Raw genomic sequence first — 20,326 nt, 5'->3', positions numbered from 1 at the left:
GATCTGAAGGCACACAGTCTGGCTTCAGAACAAACACGCACACACAGAAGGAAATTCATACGTGCAAAAAAATTTATAAATTGCTAAATTTTAAATTAAAACAACTTTATTTTGACTTCTGCTTGCAATGCTTGTTTTAGAATATAAAGGCTTTTTGCGGCCTCATGAAAAGCAAAAGGCGAAACTGATTCAAAATCAAATTGCATCTGACAGATACAATTTTGAGGGGGAGTTAGGATGCATAAATTTAGATGCCTGCAAACAGGTATCTCCATGGGAGTGTCACAAGTGAGATGTCACTATCTTAGTGCAGGTCTCTGAACACAGATGTTTGAGCCATTTCAGATGGAGTGGTCTAGAAGATAGACCACGAGACATACTGGCACCTTCTGGACAGGGCAGCTAGAAAGCTGGTAAAATAGGCTTAGGCATCTTAAATGACTCTAGATGTCATATATGTGAGTGACTGAATAGGGCTGTAGGAATCTACTTATAGGATTCACCTCTCCAGGTGCCACTAGACATGTTGACTATGAGAGGGATTCAGCCACTGAAATGTAGGCATCTAGTGAATTTTGAGTCTTGAGGACAGCCCAATAGTCTCCCACCTCAGGATCTGAAAAGGTGCAAGTCTTCCTCATCTCCCATGCTGTTTTTCCAGCCCGGTGCAGTCTCAAAGGTCCCATTGCATCCCAGATGTCAGCAAGTATCTATATTTAGACAAATGCCTGCTGCCCTACATCTCAACAGCAGAAGTGGAAGAAGTTTAGACACTCAGCTTCTGTGTCAATACATCTGTAGCGATACCTAAATGAGGGAGTCCTGAAATTAAATAGACTCTTACTGAATAAGCTCATGGCAATGTTTATCTAATTAGTCACAAGATCAAATTGTGTTTATAAATGGTGAAAAATAAATTCAGTATTCAAAAGACATTTGGCAGTATATTATGATACCAACATAGATTGAATGTCATGTAGATTGAATGTCGTGTTTACATCTAAATTGAACTGGAGATTAGTTGCATGAGGGTCGCTCACAGCAGAAGTTGAAAATCTTTAAGGAAATTATACAGGCTGAATTTATTTACCTGTGTGACTTTGAAGCACCACTGTGAGCAATAAGTATCACCATTTGTGAACTCACATTTCCGTCTTCTTGGCCATGTTCTCAATGCTTTTAGCTTGTGCTCCACAGGAGGACTCCCTTGGGTGAGATGAATCTGCACATGGCTAGTGTTATTTGTAAGGCATAGCACATTTAAACCCATGCTATGTTTTCAAGCCCTACAAAATAGAATTAACACATTTGGAAGCCAGGCTGTTATTCTTATTTTGACAACATTCTTATTTTATCCTGCTAATCTGATTTTCAAAGATTTATACATTATTTTTTTCATACAGTAATCCTTGAAATTATGCTTGGAAAGCCCATGCTATGAATACCACATCTAACGCACATGCCAGTGGCAGACAAAATTAACAAGAAACAGACAAATCTCAGAATAATAATTTCATTATATCACCCTTATAAATCTTCCCAGCTATTCTGACACTTTAATTACAAAGTGACACTTTCAGTCTTAAAGTATTGTGGCCTGTGTAATAGATCATTTCACTTAATACATGTTATGAGTCTGGCTACTGTAAAGGAGTCATTTTACAATCCATCTCCTTTAAGAAGGCAGAAATTCAACAATAGATTAAATATTATAACTATAAAGCTCAATAAGAAATTAAGTCCTGAATTTATTATAACACACATACATGCAAGTTAAGGAGTATCTTTCACAACCTGCCCCTTCCCAGTATCCCATGCACGCTTCTCTGTGGAATACACATATAGGCTGAACAGCCTGAGGACAAGAAGCAGGAGGCCAGTTCTGGAGCCATTGTATCTGAAAAATGATAGTTTCTGAAAGCTGAACATAAAGGACAGAGGCTCCAGAATTAACCCGCTGAGCAGCTTGTAGACAAGGGGCTATGAAGAAAATCTGAGTCAGGAATAAAGAATGTATGATTTGTTTTCAGTCTAACAGAGTGTTAACATAATTACAATCTTTAAAAAAGCAGGAGGGATAGCACAGTTTGCTGTAAACAGTTACTTTAAAAAGTCAAAATGAAAATGAACAAATACCAGTTATTATAAGAGTAAATGCAGTCCTAACATGGGACTTCTGGGGTCTGCTCTTCGCTTAGGCACATACAGAAATTCACAGTAATGCTAGTAAAGGCTGCAGAGATAGACAGTTTAGCTGTGATCCATTACATACATCTATACCTCTTCAGATTTGCCTACAGAGCTCTAGTTATTCATCCTGTAGCATTTACATCATAAGGTCATTGCTGTCCAAGTAAAAATATCATCTTTGATCTTCACTTTGTGGTGTCTTTCATTACAGACATGGCACTGAAGCAACAGAATTGCCAGCAACCATTCTGTACAGCTTCTGCGAAGAGTTTGCAAAAATAGATGTTTTGGAGGAAGGTCAAACTATTTTCAGTGGACAGAGCCTTCCAAAGTGGTGGCTTAAATGCCAGAAATGTTCTGCTTTCTTATCACTTGATCCTTGTTTCGGTTCCATCTTGCTACATTCCCTTTGCTGATTTCAGCTTTGTCGTTATCATCAAGCTTTAAAGGCATTTGACTAAGTCAGAAATATGAATGTTGCAATTAACATTGATTTGTGTGCATTCTTCTCTGCAAAGATGAAATAATTTCACAGATGTCTCAGGACATGGAATTTTTAGATGATCATTTTAACCTCAGCCTACCAAGCAGTAGTTTGTAAGCTGTGAAACATTATCAGCCTGGAATAGAGCTATCCATTATTTTGCTCAAAACCAGAAGCAGCCCTCCCCACATATGACCATTTCTTTTAGCTATTAATTCTATTAGTATACATCTTGGCTGTGGTGTTAACATTGTGTGACACAAAGTGGTATCCAGAATTAATAAGCAACTCAAATCTAGGCAGTCATGATTTTAATTTCTAGGTGGCTGATTTTTTCTTTGTTTTTAATTTGTAAAAGTTGAAAGGAAAAAGAATATTATGGCCTCTGGCTATCAGCTTCACTTTTTGTTTCTCTACTTATTTTCCTTATTGAAAGGTTCATCTTTTTATCGATGAACCCATAAGGTTCTGCACATAAAGAAACCCATCATGAAATCAGCTCCATATGGACAGACCATATGTGCACACTGCGTCCCACTGAAGTAAACTATGGTTAGCATTTGTTATTTCTGCTATAGTAACATGCATGTGTCCCTAACCATGGACCCTGTTGTGCCAGGCACTGTACAGACAAAAAGAAAAACTTAATCTTAGTGCTAGCAGATGGACCATCACAGTACAGATAGGATGAACACTACAAACCATAATGGTAGCAGACTAGATTGTTAAATGGTACATATCGGTATTACTCTGTCAGATTTAACGAAATCATCATATTTATATGATTCCATTTAATGTGCAGCCTTTAGAAGAGGTCATTCTCATTTCCTTTCTGGGTATAAATCACAAGTGATCTTTTGTGCTGCCTATGAGGTTGCACATATGTGTGATAAGATTAGAATGAGACATTGTTTTGCACTCTGGCCTTGTCTACAGAGGGAACTGTGAAATAAGGGGTAAAGTGAACATGTAGTACATTAATAATCTTGCAGGATCTCATTCTTTTTTGAAATGAGAGCTAATCACCTTTTTGTTACTATGAAGTAAATGTCTATGTGGAAAGGCAGTGTAAAGCATACATTTCTGTATAAATTTATGCCTCATAGTGCTTTACAGACATTTTCCTTTTAGGAAAATCTTGTGTAATGACACCAGAATCAAACCAAAGATTTATTTTCCAAAAGTTACATTTTCATGACAAATATTTACATGTGACAGATGGAAAGAATGTTGCTGATCCACAGAACAAAGGTAAGGACATGCTTATTTGTCTTATGAATGTTATAGAGGTGGATCTTCAGGGAGAAGGAAAAAAAGATGGAAAGGCAACTATACCTACATACTTTGTGAAGAGAAAAACTGTACAAGATTTCCCAATCAAGCTCTTTCCAAGTAGGTCACAATTATATTGCAAGCTGCTTGAATGAAAAACAATGTTGAGTGAAAATCTAGAAACTGAAGATTAAAAATAAGATGCAAAACATTAAGAGTTATGATAATGAACCATTAAACCATTTATCTGGGATTGTGGTGGACTCTCTATTATTTACAGTCTTTAAGATAGGTTTGGAAGGCTTTCAGGAAGAGATGCTCTTGCTTAATCTAAAGTTATGGACTTTGCTTACAGAATTTCTGGGTGAGTGTCTCTGACCTGTACTATGCAAGCAGTCAGGTTAGATGATCATAATGGTCCCTTCTGGCTTTAAAATCTATCAATTTGTTAAGCAACCCGCTGTAATGCTGTGACGCAGAGGCAATTTACATCAAGATCTGAAGAGCACTTAAATTAATTGTTTCATTAAAATCCATTTGAATGCTTTTACATCTTGATGCACACTGCTTCTGGGTGCCTCACAGATTTTATTAGGAGATCTTCAGCCCCAAAGAACCTATTATGATTGTCTGGCCTGACTTGTGCATTACGCCGACCATAACAGAGCGTTCCTGGGGAATTCATGCGGTGAGGAGCCCTGACATCACGTCTAGTGCCCGTGGGTGGTTCTCTGGCTATCACTAGGAGGGGCTTCCCAGCGGCTCCTTTCATTACTCTTGTTGGCATCATGAGGAATGAGTTCAGCACTGTGTGGGAGCATATTTCAGATCTTTCGTACACCTACAGCCTTATGCCAAAAATAAGATGCAATCATTTGTTTCCTAGGTGATAACTGCACTGGGCGTGCGCGGTCCTTGCTGCCTCTAAAATGGTGAAGTATGTTATCAGCCTTTCTTGTAGTGCTTTTGAGGCAACGTATCAAACAGCTTTTACCACAGAACAAACATCTTGTTGATTATGTACGTTTGGGGAAAAAAATGCATTGAGGTTTTAATCTCAGTACTCATTCTGGGAAAAAAAGTAGGTTTTTTTTTTTTTTTTTTTACTTTTTTTCTGTGGTAAGTGAAGGTAAGAGGGAGTAAGATATATCAGTTCCTATGTTTCTAAATACTTGAAGACCTTTTAGATGTTCTTTCTTGATAGTCTGTCTAAATCTGTATCTGTATAAATGTGTAGAAATCCTAGTTCCAACCTTGTTTTCTCATGTAGACATTGAAAGCTCATCAAAGCATAATATCATACAAGTCTATCTCCTGTCTCTGGAGTATCTGAATTCCAAAAGTCTATCAAGATATTGGCTTTACACTTCTGTCCTCTGCAGGTGACAATAAAGGAAAATATAAGAAGTATAATCAGACTTTTACTATTCTGCTAGATATTTTTTTTAGTTTATTCTTTTGTTTCCAATATATCAAATGTCTGCAAGTTTTGAAAATATGTGAAGAATTTCTGATCTTGAAATGCTGTAATTAATTTATTAACTTCTATTTCATTTTTGTTTACTATTCTTATCTATATAGGCTTTTATTTTAAAAAGTAGTATTTCATAGGAAAGTCTAATAAAACCTTTTTGTTGTCAGAAATTCTTGGCTTCTTTCACATCATGTCCATGGGAGAGCCAATCAGTGATGACTCTTGCTGTGTATTCCACTACAATTAAGGCAAAAAAAATAAGTAAAATTAATAATAACCCTTTTTTTTTTCTGAGTAATCCTAAGCATCATAGACAAACTGATGGGATTTCAATACACAGGCATTTTTATAGTCTTAATTTGGGAAGGTGAAGTTTGCTGATTTAATTTATGGATATTTTCATCCTGATTATAAGCAAGAGTCTAATTCCAAAGTTTCATGCCCTCTAGTCTACCTGGTCTCTAGGCTTATATGAAGGCTGAAGCAGTCTCTGTGCTATACCATTGACTAGTAAAGTGAGTTGGAATTCCCAGTTCCACAAATTGAAGATATGCTGTTTCTTCCTCTTGATATCCCTGGGGACTGTTATTTGCACTTGCCACATCTGACCTGTGTGTGAGTTTCTCTAAGGGTCCATTTGAACATTTTGTAATTCATACTTCCTTTATAAACTGATTTCAGCACAGTCAAAACAAAATGGAAGATTGAATACTCAGCTTCTCCCCTACGAATATCAGAGGATTGACATGAAATTAAGGAAAATACAAGCTCTAAAATATGCGGAGCTACCTATTTCTCATCTTGTATTTCTCTTTAATCAGAATCCTGATTATTTGAACAGGTTCAGGAGAAGGTCACGCAGCAAGATGATAATCTGCAGAGATTTTCAACAGTAACAAACCCATAAAACTTAATTTACGTGGACAGTTGTGATATTAAAACTGGAGGACTGCAGTTTATAACTCTGCAAAAGAGCAGAGTTCTGTGTCTTAGAGAGCATGATTTTTGAAAAGAGAATGTGGTTTGTTAAATTGCATTTCTATATTGCATCTTGGTATGAATATAGTTTAGAAAAAATAATGAATCTATATCACAAAAGCTCAAAGTGAGGTGTGATGAATACTTCCTATGAGACCAATTGATCTGATAGCATGCTTAGGTACTATGCTGAATTGTAGGGACAAAGCCTTGAATATTTTGATGGCTAAGGTGATTTTTCTGGTTTTCCTAATGTTATTCTAAAACTCTTACCTGTTCCAGAAACAATCTTTGAATAATTTGTTCTGCCTATAGGAGCAATTTGGTTTTGGTCAACAAAAGCAACCAATATCTTATCTTTGGAAATAACTTCTTGAATATGATCATAATAAAAATATGTCAATGTACATTCCCTAAATCTTATTTAAATTAACAAATCATTACCAAATTGATTGTACTCTCTGCAGTTGCTTCACAGTCTTCCTCCACACTTAAGTCTTGTTCTTTAGATTAATTTCTTGGCTGAAATTATTAAGGATATTTCTAGAGACTTCACAGGTGTCCTCTTGCTGCTGAAAGAATAATGTCAGTGGTGTCAATCTCAAAGACAGGCTGCAAGTGTTTTGTGTCCAAAACTGAAAAAAAAAAAAAAAAAATTAGCATGTCTTGTGCAATTGATTCCCTCATTGTATCAGCAAAGCTTTTGCATCGTGGGTTTCAAAGATGTTAAACTCCATGTATGAAAAATCATGTTGTTTTACTGTAATCAAAAGAACAGTCTTCAGAAATCAGAAGTAGTACCGGTATTTCTAAAAAGCCTATCAAACTAAAGCTCTTTACTGGAAAAAATACTAGTATTACCTCAGAAGGGAATTGTCTGCTCAAACATGGTCCTAACAAACTAGTTGATCATATTAGGAGAGTTTTGTTTGTCTTCCTTCATTGTGGTTAATAATCCAGTGGACAAAGCAATAGTTTGGGGCCAGTTTATAGATGAACTTTGATTTTGTTGCAGGTTATTTTTCTGTACAGCACAAAGTTTTATGTCTGCTTAAAACAATACCTCTTTGCCTTTCTTGCAGTAACATATGCATAGACATTACTGCAGTTTTGGCATTACCCCTGGTCTTATCCTATGTCATGGCCTCCAGCTACTGGAGAGGTTAAGCTTTTTCTTTTTCTTACATCTGGCCTTTTATTTCACATTGTTTTCATTAGTGCTCTTTATTCAGGGGTTACTGGCTCAGGACCTATCAAGAAACCGTTCACCTATATAAGTATTTTCTGCCTTAGTGCTGGTTTTAACCAGCCTCATGTTCTTCTCAGTCCAGCTTCACATCCGGTAAGTAGGTAATGGCACATTTTGGCTACTTCCTTTCTAAGGTATTTTTTTTTAGCAAGAAACCACGTCCTTTAATAAAAGTGTGGGAAGCAGGGAAGGCAAACATTTGGCCTTCTCTAGAGATCTGTTAGAAATGTGGAGAAGTTACTGCAGTTTTGTAATATCATTATAGTAGCTCTGTACTGGTACTCTTAGAGTACTGATTTTTTTCTACTAAAACAGGGGTTGAACAAGAAGGGTTTCATTGTTTACTTACTCATTATTTATCCTTTTTCACTTTGATTGCCCTCAGAGATGATCCAAGTGCTCATCCATCAGGCCTTCTTCAGAGACAGAATTCTAACCAAATATTTTTTTTTCATGTATTTCTTTTTTTCATCTTATTTAAGTCTGAAATTATCTCTCAGAACTTCTTGGGTCCACAATGGGATTTTTCACATGGCTTCTTAAGGTCAGAATTCATATTAGGAATCTCAGTGGGGCCACACTGTGATAAGCATTTCTGTCAGCTCAGTGCAGTAGGAGTAGCTGCTTTAAAAATACGTACAATAAGGTAGGTTTGACGAATGAATAGCGCAGAGTGTTCTTGAGCACACCATGTCTCTGAGCTGCTTTAATGCACAACCTAATGTTTAAACACAGAAAAAGTGGAGAATTGAACATTTAAACTTCATATTCAGCTAGTGGCCCATACTGGGGAAAACACGGACAGTTGTTCCACTCACTCGACAAAAAGTAGTTTATACCTGAGTCTTGACAATTACTTAACAGGACAGTATTTTAAGTGCTGTTTTTCCTTTTTAATGAAAACCTTGTCATGTGTTCATCCTACCTAACTGTGAGAGTCCATAAATTTGCCAGTCTTGAAGCCTTCTTAAGGATGACACTAATTACCCAAGTACCAGTTCCCTTCCATTGATTATGAAGGGAGTATAGATGACCATAGGTGCATATCACATTACAGTAGTCTATATCTGATAAGGAGAGTTCTATTGAGTACCCACTATCAATACCTAAGCCATTCATGCTCACACATTACTGGAAATAATTTTAATCCATCAATAATGCGATTATTCAGCCAGCACACTACCATGGCACAACTCTTTTGACCTTGAATGAAGAAGCCAGAAGAGATACTGAGGTATCCATAAGTGTAAGTGGAATATGACTCTTCAGCTGTGATTTTATCTTAATAAGGCAGCCCTAGACATCAAGTGTCATATAGCATCCAACAAATAAGTTGCTTTTCTTGTAGTCATATACTCTTTTAGTGGGCATTGGTAGCCAAAGGTAGTCCTTTTTATATAAGGAAAGTTTGACTTTTGTGAGAAACATGCAGTTTGACAGAGCAAACTTTTTGGGTGTTTGTGTAGATAGGTTTACCTAAGGGAAGAAGAGAATAATATGTAAATGAAAGGAACAGCATTTGGTATTTAACTATGGTTCCAAGTAATTTATCTATTAATTTTCTTCATCAACTTCTTCCATTTCTGGAATCAAAAAAAAAAAAAAAGCATTTCACAAACTCAAGAGCTTGATCAGTGCTTGAAATCATGCCAATAAAAAAATTGAGGTGCACCTGCTTCTTTTGCGGGCCATGCAAAAACATAATTTGACAGAAACTGTAAATTTGTGAACAATCACCATTCTCATTGTTGGGTCTCAAAAAAAGTAGTCATCTTCAAAATACAAAGACCTTTTGTCCACTCAGTGTTCCTATGGCAACTACAGCAATTGTCTACCTAGGAAAGCAATATCGGGAATTTATAATTTAAAGCTATATACCAAACCTAGCACCTTTTGTTTACTACTGGCCTTAGTTGTCTTTTTCACTCTTTTTGATGTCTTACAGGAAGAGGAGGGACAAAAATTATTCTGTGTCTATGACCCCTGCCACTTTTACAGGTTCTCACAGAAAGAGCTACAAGCAAAGAGACAGAGCTGGCTCCGAGTCACCTTCTGTGGTAGGTGGACTGCCAACCAGCCATGTGCTGATCCGAGTCTGTGTTACTGCTGGAGCAAGGTTGTTGTGTGCTACATATTTCCCAGTCTTTTGCCAACCTCCTTTGTTCATGGAGGGACTGGGAATCAGATCACAGTGTCAGCAGGAGGAGTCAGCTGGCCAAGAATAGGTAGAAATAACAGTTTTTCAGCTGAAATACAACAGTAGAGTGACTAGTGTGTATCGTTGCAAAGATTTTCATTTAGAGTACAGACTTTCGTTCAAGTAAAATTCATCATATTTATATTCTGTTCTGTTTGTTTCCATGGAGGGTAGTCCTGAGGATGGCACTCCAACCAAAGGGCAGTTTTCTACAGTGGAAATGAAATGGATTTGTAAGAGTGTTTTATACCTCTGACATTAATATTTTTCATTAGATCAAGGTCTGGATCCTGGAAGGAGTCAAATTCCCGTGGAAGAATGTGTTTCAGAGACAGAGGCAGAGAAATTCTCTGCCTTGTATTCACATGAGTCAATCACAGTGGCACAGATCTGATCTCACTTTGGGTAGGTTTGGAGACTTCACAACATAAATGATCCCATCCTCACTGCCTCCCTGCTGCTCAGAAGAAGATGCCAGTCTGAGTGCAGATGTAAGCAGGGTGAGTTCAAATCCCAAAAGGAACCTATCAGTTGTGTTTCACCCAGCCAATTCTCTACTCTCACTGCAGAGAGAAGATAGTGTATCACACAGAAGCATAATTGGAGGTTTCATTCCTTCAACCTTCATTAGAAACACTCCCCCACTCAGATCAGAACTCATTGAATAGAAATAGGAGCACCAGTGTCATATTTTGAATTATATGAGAGCACTAAATCACTTTCCGCAGCACAGGAAAAAAACATTCTTAGGAAGGTATGGAATTTCCTGAGAAGCTTAGTGTTACTGAATTTTTTTTTTTTTTTTTTTATTTAAAGTCATGTGCATTTCTATGAATTTCAATAGGGAAGTCTGTCTATAACCCAAGCTCTCCTGTCAATGTGTGCATGCTGATTTCATTTAACTAAGATCCTCACACATCAGTTTTGAGTCTCTTGTCAAGTACACTGGAATTCTTTGGTGGAAAACAGTGATGAGAATTGCTTAGGAGAAGTTAGTTGGATGTAAAATGCAAACACACTTAAAGATATTGGAAATTACAGAGGAAACAAGAAGAAAACACATAAATGTAATTTTTAAAATTAATTTTACAAAATTGAAAATGTTTATAACAATTGAAGTAGCATCGTTGTGACCTTGAATAATAGGAATAACACCTTTATTGATAAAGGTAAAATGGAAGTAAAATTTCCTCAGTTGGCGTTATTGATCCTGAATACTCCTACTAATATGAATCAGAGTTGTAATGTTGCAAAAGTTCTACTTACCCAGTTTGTAAAGTATAGCCTCTTTAAACATGAAATTCACTCTCTGGAAAGAACAAAGATAAGTTACAAGAAGAACACATAGAACAATTCCCTAGAGTAAATTCAACAATTTGGTGTTAGTTTTTTATTCAGATGCCCTGCAAACTGGTTTCATTCTTTGAAAATAATTTTTTGTGGGCAGATCTGAGGGCATCTGTATTCTGCAATCTTTTAGCCACATCTGATGCAGCCCATTACTCACATAAATTCTCCATAGATATGCATGAAAGTATGTTTGCCTTTTCTACTCTTCTTGCAAACGTTCTTCTCAGAGCTCTGTATTCTGTCTTCCTCTCTCATGTCCTGTTTTCCACTGATGAGCATAAGATCTAACAAGAGCTTATAGAGACCTCCAGTCAAAGATTCTAAATCTAAATCTAAGGTAAGAATCCTTACCCTTGAGTAATGTTGAAGGAGTTTCACAGCTAAGTTCAGTTTGAGATTTCTGAGTTTTCCCAGCTACTAAGAACTGGATCACTTCCTTGCACAGAACTATAACAGTCTCGGAAGTGCTGAACATGTCAGTGCTTCCTTTACACTTCTGCACAACCAAGAGTCAAAAATTAATCATAAATTCCTTAAAAGCACACTGATATAATATAGATATACCTGTGAGGAATAAGTACACTTTGGAATCTATGAAGAGAAGTGAACACATCTTAATGCCTCTTTCTTTGTCATCCTAAACAAAATGTTTAAGACAGATCAAATTAATTGCACACCACAAAAGACAATTTCCCTATATTTACTCTGAAGAGAACATGACATTTATATATAAATCTCTACAAGTCAGGTCCTTGCTTTTCTCAAGGTTGGAAGGACAACATCAATTAAGGATTCTGAGACTAGCACCTTTTATATACCCTGACAGGCTACTATTTTCTTTTAAAATGTGTTGTATAGTATACTTTGCAGCTTTTAGTCTCCTGCATAATAGACTTGCCATTAGTATACTTGTTTGGGAAGCAGGAATAATTGTCTTGATTTTTATTATGTCATGAACTGTAAGTATGCTAGATTGTGCCCACCTTGATCCAACTCCTCCATCTTGTCTAGTAGAGAGTAAGTATTTTTATATTGTTGTATATGTGTATATATATATATATATGAATATAAAAACATTGTATCTATTTTTTCCTTTTTTTTTTTTTTTTTTTTTTTTTTTTTTTTTTTTTTTTGTTGAGCTTGTCTTACAGATTACTTTGTAAAAAAGAAGGCACTTGGCTCATCTTGGCCAATACAATATCACCTTCTTGTCCACACACTGTCTTTGATTGTACTGCCTCTGCCCCATAGGGTTTATTCATTCTGGAACTGAAGAGAATCCAAATTAGTGTTACCTCATTATTTTCAGTTTTAAAATAGTAAAGTGGTTAGCATGCTCTTTGGAGATATTAATTAGACCTGGAGACTTATTCATACTCTTTTTACCCCTGCAATTTTTTGTATGCATAAGATTCTCAGGATGCAGAGATTCAGAACGTGTTCGGCCTTGCCCAATGTGTTAGTATCTATAGGTGCTACTGAAACAGAAATAATGAGTGTTACCAATAGTGGGCTTATAAAATGTAGCCATTATGTCTCCTTATTCAGGTACTCATTTATTTATTTTTCACCAATGCTGTTGCAAACAGGTACAGGAAGCTTTCATCTTATTTACATGAAAAATAGTGTCAAAATAGGATGGGAAATTTCATGGTAGGGGAAAAATAATCTACTGTCAGGGGAGAAGACAGTGACTAATTTTATGAGTTCTGTAAAATGGTTGTGAATGATAGGAAGGGAGGAGAGGAGAAAGGAGGAGAAAGAGAGCAAAGAAAAAGAGCCTTTTATATATCTGTATTTATTGGGACCCTGTTTAAAAGGTCAATGAGAGGCATTAGGAGTGTAAGTGCCATGGCCACCCCCATCCATTTTGTTTTCCTCCTTTTGTCTTTGATCCAGCTGCTCCAAACATCTGGCACAGTGAACTCTGACTCTGGGCTCTGATTCATGGCGAGTCCTTGAGGATGTCTGTGTAGGAGCTGCTTTACATCCACCGTGGCTGCAGCCACAGAACTCTGTGTGTCCTGTTTGTGTGGGGATTATCTCCCTCATCTGCTGTGGGTCACCCACCATCCTGCCAGCCAGCTGGGTGTCTCTGTTGCCAATGAGAGGTGGCTGGTTTCTGACTCCCTCATCACACACAGAGTCCCTGGTGAAGACAGAGAATTGTTGTGAGAGCCCAGCAAAGCAATGGCACCCCCCCTTTCCCCAGGTCCCTTCAACATTGCTTCCTTCCAGGGCCCCTGTACACAGGAATACCACTTTGCCTTTGGTAAAAGGCACCCACCTTTCCCTTCTACAGACATCCCTCCCCTCCTTCTTCCAATCTGTGCTTTCTCCACAAAAATCTGTCCCCTCATAGTGTCCAGCCTTCTGACCCTCTAGTAGTTTCACAGTGCATGGTTAATGGGAAAGAAAATGTCTGAGGGGAGTATAGGTCTGGGGAGAAAGAGGAGAGATGCTCCTTATCTATCACCCCATCAGGTCAGTGACAATAACAGGGATGACCCTAGTAACTAGTGGGCTCTTCCCTCTCGTGTAACCTGCTTCTATCCCTTGAAACACCTACACAGAGGCTCTTGGAGCTGAGTAGAGGGAACAAACATTTGGAGCCACATGCACACACACTCACAGTGCCCCGTGCTTGAAGGATTAGCCTCTACCAGGGCTTCAGTGCCTGCAGGAGCCAGGAGACCTGGGGAGGATGTGAAGCAGGTGCCTGCTGATGGGCTCCCAGCCAGTCAGTCCCAGACTGGAACTGAAGGAGGATGGGAAGGAGACAGAGGCCCAACTCCACACCTTGAAAGGACATATGGGATCCCTATTTTTCACCTTTTGGGAGGAAAGGAGCAATCAAGCTGGTAATCTGGTGGAAAAGAGACAGCAGCAAAAAGATCACAGGGGATTAGAAGCATGGATGGACCTGTAGCAAGACTGTCTGTCTTCCTCTGTTCCCCAACAACTTTCTCAGATGGGCAGGGGTGTGGAGGAGGACATGATGCGGGTTGGATGTGGTAGTGCAGCCACTCTGGGGGAGCCACATCAAGTAGCGGCCAGGATTTGGGTCATTCAGTAGCTGTTTAAAAAAAAAAAAAAAAAAAAAAAGTATTTTAAGCAGCAACCCAAAGAGGGGGGAACCAGCAGGGAGTGCTGAGCTGTGGAACAGCAGGCAGAGGATGGCTGTTAATTCTCAAAAATAGATGCACAAACTAATCCTCCCCTGCAAATACATCCTGGTAAATGGTCAGACCCAGCAGCCGCCTTTTAAATGCTAGATCAGCTCTTATTTAAAAGACATTTTGCTTTATTATTTATTTAATTTATTTCACTTTATTTATTTATTTACTAATAATAGCTTTGGATAAAGAGATGATTTCTATCTGGTGTGGTGTTGTGAGGGTTCCTTCTTGTTTGTTGCTACTGCTGCAGTAGGACGGTGGGGAGGTGTTGAGTTTGTCAGGGCTCAGGCTACCTAGGACCCTCCCACCCTCTCACGCGTACCCACACCCCGAAATTCCCACACCCCACACTCAGAGCCGTGGTGCCTGGCCCGGTGCCGGGGGTCCCTGCCCACCCCGGATGGAGGAGCGGTGAGGTGCAGCCAGCAGGAGGGGAGCGGGACGACTGAGTGTGAATGGGAGCAGGAACCGGGGTGTGTGGGGCTGAGCCGTGAGAGAGAGGAGGAGAGAGGGAGGGGGGAAGCTTTGGGAGGATGCAGGGATGCTGGAGGATATGGGAAAGCCTCGGCTGACTTCTGGAGGGAAGGGTTAACCGAGGAAAGGTAGATGCGTGGGGAGCAGGTAGTTAGCAGGGGAGAGAGGTGCTGGGGGGTTTGTGGGAGCGTGGGGATGCAGAAAGGCCGGAGGGTACCGAGCTTGAGGGCAGAAGGTAGGCAAAATGGGAGACCTGCCCGTGGGTCTGCAGAGACAGTCCGGGAACGCTGGCTGCGGAGCCGGGGGGGCTGGCGGGGAACTGCAGCGCCTGTGGGGCCGGGGAGCCCGGGGGGGGCGGAGGGGAGGGAGCTCGGCTCGGAGGGGAAGGGGGGTGTCTGCAGGTGGCACCTGCTGGGGGGGGGGGGGGGGAGCGGGGGGAGCCCGCGGGGAGCAGGAGCAGGGGGCCACATCCCGCCGGCGGGGCTGACGGCTCAGGCTGCCCTTGGCAGGAGCATCGCTCCTCGTCTCGCCGTGCCCGGTGCCATCGCCCTGCAGCCAAGGGAAGGGGCGAGGTCTGGAGAGGGCAACCTGTCCTTCCAGTGGCAAACAGGTCCCTCCTTTCTGCTTGACATCGCTGTCTGTCTGTCTGTGTGTCGGGCGGGGGTGGGGGGGAGGGGTGGTCGCTGCTCTCATATCCCCCGCTCTCCCCTTGCCAGGGAGCAGCAGGCAGAGCCCAGAGCTGGCAGGCTGCTTGGTTTCCTAGAGGGATCTATGCCACTTGGTGGCACTAAAAAGTTGCGCTGCAGCCCGGTGCTCTCCCGGTGCTCAGGACCCCCCTCGCCCCCCACGCCCAGGCCCGCAGGTGCAGCAGCGGAGCCCCCGGGCCGCCGCGCAGCACGGCCGCGGGGGGACGGGAAAACTTCGGCGGAGCCAGTTCGCAAAAGGCCGCCGGGACCGCAGGGTTAAACTCTTCCCTGCTCCTCGGCTTTAAACAGAACCTCCAGAAGCAGCTATCGCTTTTTTCTTTTTTTTTTTTTTTTTTTTTCCTTTCTCTTCGGATGATGCTGTTCTGAACTGATTTCCACCTTTCTCACTTGCTGGAGGGTAGTGCGGGAGGGAGGTGTCGGTTTATAGGGGGACTTTGCAACCTTCAAAGCATCTGGAGAGATTTCCTTGCAGGGCAGAATGCAGGGTTAGCCCCTTATAAATGCAGAGAGGTTGCTGCCGTGCATACGTGAGGCTGGGTGGTTTAAGCAGGTGGGTCAAGCTGCAGCAAGTATTTAGGAAGACCAAGGCTGTGGTGGCAGAGAGCAAAGCCCCATCTGTTGTTTCATCGTTTGTTTGTTTAGTCCTCCTCCTCATGCCTTCCTCCCCCCCACTCCCCCCCCTTAAATCCAGGGACCATTCACGCCTCTTGCAAATGAGACTTGGGCGATGCTGAGAGAACAGCGTGTTGCATGGCGTGTGTGTATGTGCATGCATTTGCGGGGGTAGGTTACTCGGTCTTCAGCATTTGCCTGTGATCAGAAGAAAACAGGATGTGCCCATAGCTGGAGGAGTGACAATGCTAGCCGAGTGGGGCTCACCTGCTGGTGATCTTTGCAGAGGCATTTGAGGATTATTCAGTTCCAGAAGGTCTGTGCGTGGAATGCTATCTCTGCCGTGGCTGAAAATAAGAGGTGCCTACCCCTGCTCGTCTTGATTATTGCCACCGAAGGGACCGCTTTGCCACCACTGTAGGAAGAAATAATTGTTGCCACCGAGAAGGTAATGCTGCAGAGTGGGAGAGGGGATTTATGTGCCCTGGGTTGCGGTCAGAAACCCTGTGGATGCAGGAGGAACTGTTTCCCCTCCCTCCCTCCCTCCTGCTTTTGCTCTGTGCTCTGGTTGCTGGAGGACAAGCAGGGCTCCTGGAGAGCCAGCAAGCCAACCGGTGGGGAGCACCTCCAGGGGCTGCTGGGGCACCAGTGGGTTGGGGTGCTGGAGGGCAGCAGGCACTGATCCCTCCCCAGGAGCAGATGTGTGGGGCTGGGGGGGATCGGAGTACTGCAGTACCTGGGCTTGGTGATGTGTGTGATATAGCCCTTCTGTTCACCCGTGGGGATTTGTCTTGCTAGGAGGGGATAATGGAAACAGGGATGTATCTGTTTTCCAGAGACAGCCAGGCTAAGCTCAGGCATAGACTTTTCTGTGTGACCTTGGGACAAAACACTTTGACTCTGCTTGGCGAGCCCCATCTGTTCCTTATTTAATAATTGGAGCTAATGTCCCCCCGTGCAAAAATGATTCATTAAGGGTTGAGAGGTACAGTGATACCACGAGCCGAGCAGGAAGACAGAGATCCAAGAACAAGTGTGCATGAACACATATAAATCTGCATGCACAGCCACTTAGTTGTAGCAGCACAGGTAGCTATGCTGGGAGTCAACCTTGTCCAATCGTTTCCTCTAAGACCCAGATCTGTGTATTTAATTTATCTGTAAAAAATGTGGTCTGGCATGGCAAATGTGACTACCATGTGATTTTTTTTGTCATTGGTTGATTTTAAAGGTTAGGAATTTTTTCCCTTTTCTTAAACCTGCCCGGGAGGGGAACGCTGGCAGCGGGCGGTGCTCAGCACCAGGGACAGCTCCCGCTCCTGCTGCCCGCTGCTCCCCGCTCCCCGCTCCCCGCTCCCCGCTCCTGCTCCCCGCTCCCCGCTCCCCGCTCCTGCTCCCCGCTCCTGCTCCCCGCTCCAGCTCCCCGCTCTTGCTCCCCGCTCCCCGCTCCTGCTGCCCGCTGCTCCCCGCTCCTGCTCCCCGCTCCCCGCTCCCCGCTCCCCGCTCCCCGCTCCAGCTCCCCGCTCCTGCTGCCCGCTCCTGCTGCCCACTCCCCACTCCCCGCTCCCCGCTCCTGCTGCCCTCTCCCCGCTCCCGCTCCCCACTCCCGCTGATCCCTCTGCCCGCTCCCCCTGCCCGCCCCGCTGCTCTCGCTGCCCGCTCCCGCTCCCCGCTCCCGCTGATCCCGCTGCCCTCTCCCTCTGCCCGCTCCCGCTGCCCGCCGGCAGCGCTGTCCCGCACCCCGGGGCCCCGCCGCCCCGGCAGCCCCACTTCCACTCCATCTTCTCCCCGGGAAGGGCTTTCTGGTGGCGGTGGGGGTGACTGGGTGTAGGGGGAGGCTGGGTGTTTTTTTCTTCTAGTCTTGAGGACAAAGTGAGGGGTCATCTCGACAGCAGAGTGACAGAGGTCTGTCTTGGAAATACACTGCTCTAAACAATCCTGAAAGGGAAGGGTGTACAGAGGGGTTAACTTCCAGGCTTTTTTCATTCTCTATGACCTTTTTTATTACTGTATTCCTAAACATTTCTATCCCATACTAATATTTTGCACATTCTCAAATACTTTAACTACATGCTAGCATTTATGTTACATGATCAGGGTTGTCAGGGTTAATCATTATTTCAAATGATCAGAGAGTATTTTTGGCGTCTTTATACAGGTTCTTTGTAATTTCATTTGCCAACATGTTTATGGCTTATTTTGGTATAGGGGTAGTACTGGAATGACACTGTAACACCACTCTTGTTGTGACTTGTTAGAAAATGTTTTTTGGAATTTCTATTGCTTTTTCTTGGTCACCTCCTCCAGATCATACACTTTTTTTAATTAATAAAATGTCTAGGATTACAGCTGAAATCATACCAGAGCTATTAGTTCCTTCATCATATGGTATAACAGGTTTTTCATAACAGCAGCAATAAATAGTATATTTAGCGAAATTGCAGAGATCATGGCAAGCTTTGCTGGGAAGTTAAGCACCTACATATTAAAACCAGGAATGTTTCATCAACCAGAAAGCGTGTGTGTGGGCATAATATGGGGAAGAACTTCCTGGGATTGCTAAGGATCTTGCTGATAATTATAGCATTCTATGCTTATTATCTATGAAGACATGAGATCAGCACATTAGTCTGTTATTTTCAGTGGCTCTTCTGGCCAAATGGCTAAAAGTCTTCTGTGCTGCTTAGTTTCCTCCTATTTCTAAGTGGAATTACAGAACACTACTTCATAGTCTCTCCTGTTGTATAAGGTTGTTTCCTTTGTCAGAGGGCTTGATCCAATGCCCACTGGAATTTACAGAGCCGATAATGCAATGACGAATGGTTGATCTTTTTAAATCTTTTGGGGTTTTTTTGGTGGATGGAAAATTTAAATGGCAGTAGAAATCTCAAAACAGAACGGAGTGCTCATGTTCATGTTTTCCAGCCAAGGACCGTTTGAGTGTATCAGGTTTTGTGTGACCAAAGTGAATTACCACCAAGGAGTGGGTGTGTGAGACCTCCTGCAAACTGAGCCTTTCCACAGCACTGGGAGCTAGATTGCTAGAATAGCCTGAGCCTAATGCTTAGTGTTTGCAATGCCAGTAGCCAACAGACCTGAGCAAAGGCTTAGCATCCTGAAGGTACACTTTTTCCTCACATTGCTCCCTGTCAAGATGAGCCAAGAGGTCTCTCTCCTTATGTAATTGTTTTTCTAAAGCAGTTCCATCTTTTGCTATCCAATGATCTTCACTGTGAGATAAGTGGTAAGACTGACTCTGGACCAGTAATTCAGTTGCTGCTTGCTAAAGGTTTAATTTCTCTGATGATGAAACTTGCGTTAGTTCCTTGGGATATACTGATTTTGTTCATATCTATATCGACCTATATTATTTAATATCTGATGGCACTGAATTAGTTGCAGTAGGTACTGTAAATGAATGTCCGGAAAGCATTTAATCAGCAGTTGCATAGCTATAAGCTATACAGACACAACATGCAAGCAAAATTTGTCACTACTAATGAATGGATTTTGGAGCCCTAGGTTTTTGTGAATGCTCTGATGTGGAAAATCCTTTAAAGAGATGTTAAACTTTAGATAAATCTTTACAGATGTTTGATCAACAGCATTCTTAATGTGCTTAACACTGAGCTTATTCCTAAGTGTTTTTGTGGATTGGACCATAACTTTTCACTCCATCACAGTACTGGTCTGTGGTCTAGTAACGTGGCATTTTATTTTTATTATTTAAATCTGCCTGAAGATTTAGAGACTATGAACGAACAGGCTGTGAACTTACAAAATTGTAAGAAAGAAGAAACCTAAATGAAAGTGTTGCTCCTTCTCTCTTTTTTATTTTTTTTTTCCCCACTGATACAAAACAGGCTAAATCAAAAACTTCCCTTTGATGAGTTTGTGTTTTACCTATTAGAAGACAGACAAGAGAATTGATTGCAAAAAGACAGGTCCTTCACTCTGGGGTCACTAGTGGGCGCTGCTATAATAATGTAAGTCACAGGGGGAAAAGGTTTAATTCTTAAGGTTTAAACACAGTTACACCTGCGGCAGTAGAAGCCCTTAAGAAAAATCAGATGTGCCCCATGTATAAACGCTCAGCCACATAGACAGTGGAAATTCAGCCCTTTGCGAACTGCTGTTCATAGTTTGATTTTTGATCAAGA

At 41.7% G+C, this 20,326-nt stretch overlaps 1 protein-coding gene across 1 annotated transcript in view; it reads left to right on the top strand.

The window, feature by feature from the left end:
• Window positions 1–14,905: 14,905 nt before the first annotated feature.
• The window catches only part of GRM5 (glutamate metabotropic receptor 5), a 272,568-nt gene continuing 267,147 nt past the window's right edge, over window positions 14,906–20,326 (top strand). The window contains 2 exon segments of the mRNA XM_032990966.2: window positions 14,906–14,975; window positions 16,453–16,614. The gene's annotated coding sequence lies outside the window, so the exon portion shown is untranslated.

Source organism: Tyto alba, unplaced genomic scaffold (assembly GCF_018691265.1).
Source record: "Tyto alba isolate M040663 unplaced genomic scaffold, T.alba_DEE_v4.0 Super-Scaffold_2, whole genome shotgun sequence".
In the NCBI taxonomy this organism is placed as follows: Eukaryota; Metazoa; Chordata; class Aves; order Strigiformes; family Tytonidae; genus Tyto; species Tyto alba.
Note: the sequence above shows the minus strand (reverse complement) of the source record. Positions and strands in the feature narration are given on the sequence as shown.